Source organism: Aotus nancymaae, unplaced genomic scaffold, assembly GCF_030222135.1.
Source record: "Aotus nancymaae isolate 86718 unplaced genomic scaffold, 86718_ANA_hifiasm-v0.15.2.pri h1tg000006l, whole genome shotgun sequence".
Classification (NCBI taxonomy): domain Eukaryota; kingdom Metazoa; phylum Chordata; class Mammalia; order Primates; family Aotidae; genus Aotus; species Aotus nancymaae.
The window spans coordinates 43,935,149-43,937,495 of record NW_026988417.1 but is presented as its reverse complement, the minus strand read 5'-3'; the positions used below and the strand labels follow the sequence as shown (position 1 = coordinate 43,937,495).

General features: G+C 40.5%; 1 pseudogene; it reads left to right on the top strand.

The window, feature by feature from the left end:
• The first annotated feature begins 444 nt into the window (after positions 1–444).
• Positions 445–1,903, top strand: LOC105709209 (52 kDa repressor of the inhibitor of the protein kinase-like; annotated as a pseudogene).
• Positions 1,904–2,347: the final 444 nt, after the last annotated feature.

The following is a 2,347-nucleotide window of genomic DNA, read 5'->3' as shown; positions in this document are numbered from 1 at the left end:
CACTACCACAGATTGCACTGTAGAAGAGCATGTAGTCTGACCTGGCTTTTTTCAGTTTCCCACCAGATCCAGCCAGATGCCAGAAGCAGAGTGGAGTAGACAGAAAATCAAACATCTGATCAACTGAACAAACATTGTCAAGTATGTGCCAACTACTTTGAGACCGCTTATGATCTGTAGAAGCAGTGCTTGTAGGATGGTTATTTAAAATAATGCAATATCAACAATAGTTGAGGCCAGCAGTCATTTAAACAATCTCCATGATGGGGAAAATGAAGAAAAGAATTGAGTGAAGATGAAATCAGAACACATGAAGCAGAAAAAGTTTACGAAACTGAAAAGGATAATGCCACACACACTCAGAGAAACCAGTAACAACAATGCTCAGAACCCCAGTACAGAGAAGGGGCTGAAGAACAGGATTAGGATCTTTTACCATAAATCTTTGACAAAAAGGAAAACAAAAAGTACATAAAGTCTCTATTTGAAGTTTTGATTCTCATGGGAAAGCTAAACATAAAGTCTCTATTTGAAATGTTGATTCTTATGAGAAAGCTAAACATTCCTTCTGGGGTGATGAAACCCCAGAAAGTTGTTTTACTCCTGGTAACTTTCAAGCACTGCTGGAGTGCTGGATAAATTCTAGTGAAGAGGTCCTAAGAAAGCACTTTGAGACAACAGTGGCTAACACACTGTTCTGTTTGGAAACACAGTAGAGTCATATGCTAGAAACCTGTGAGAGCTGCATTAGGGAAGAAAGTCTAAGGGAAGTGAGAATCTCACACTTCTTTGTCATTATCACTCTTTGTCAGTTTGTGTTGCTATAAAGGAATACCTGAGGCTGGGAAACTTACAAAGAAAAGAGGGTTTATTTGGCCTATGGTTCTGCAGGGTGTACAAGAAGCATGGCACCAGCATCTGCATCTGGAGAAGGACTCAGCCTGCTTCAACTCAGGGTGGAAGGCAAAGGAGAGCAGGTGCATGCAGAGACAACATGACTGGAAAAAGAGAAGCGGGGGAGATGCCAGGTTCCTTTCAACAAGCAGCAGTTGGAGGAACAAAGAGAGCAAGAACTCACACATTACCACAAGGATGGCACCAAGTGATTCATGAGAGATTTATCCCATGACCCAAACCCCTCCCGCTAGACCCCACCTTTAACATGGGGCATCAAATTTTAACATGAGTTTGGAGGGTCAAATATCCAAACCACAGCCATCACTGACAGTGTAGTGGACATATCAGGGGAAGAGCACCCACTTCTGTTGGTGAGGTTTGTTTGTGAATCTCATAACCTGAGAGAGGACTCTGTGGGCTTCCTGCCTTACGAAGTTGAAGCAGAAATTTTGGCTGTGAAATTTCACACTACCATAACTGAAAAGTGGGGACTAAATATGGAGTGTTACTGTCATGGCCAAGTTTACACTGTGGGCAGTGGATTCTCTTCCAAAATAAAAGTTGTTTCTTCTAGACTTTTAGAAATACATCCTCAAGCTATCTACCCACTCTGCCTTTCCTGTGCCTTTCCTCATGTGATTGGCAAAATCAGTGCCTGTCATGGGTTGCATTAGGAACAACTGCAGAAGTTTCTTCCTTTTTCCACCGATCACAACTGCTTTTAGGAGTGGACAATGTCATTTCTGCTCTTTTTCAAAACAGGGAAAAATGGGTAAATGACTAAAGGAAATTTGGTATTCTCATTGGATAGGCAGGCATGGTGCTTTTAAAATTTTAGTGGACCTCATGCTAGCACTTCTTTATGTCTAAATGATAAAAATGGTGATGCAATATTAGATGGAATAACTGTGTAGCCAGCTAAGAATTTGTCCTCATTGTTAATTTTGATTTCATTGTTACCATTGTTTTAAAAATGTCCTATCCTTTACAAGAACCCTTTGAATAAATTTTCAGGGTCACATCTCTGATACCATCTTTGTAGGGAGTAGTTTGAAGGCAGTACTACATTCATTTAAGGAAGTGTTGGAAGATCTTAAAGTCTATCATTATTTTTAGTTTGAGGAAGCACAGATTTGGCAATCAAACTTGATAGTCAAATGAAACTCCCTGGGATATTCCATAGAGCTTAGCAAGGTAACATGGCATATCAACTGACCTCTGAGTGTTTTTATCAACAAACCCAAACGTTCCAACAGTGGTGCACATTTTTCAGAAACTGTAAGATACATTCTCAGAACAGTACTGCAGAACTGCTTATTTCTGGTACCTTCAGTCACAGGACAGCTTAAATTCAATACATCTGAGGAACACCATGCTGACAAGTACAGAAGTGACTTACTCAATCCTGACATACTCTCAGCCGAGTTTCCTTGTTGAAGAGTCAAATGGA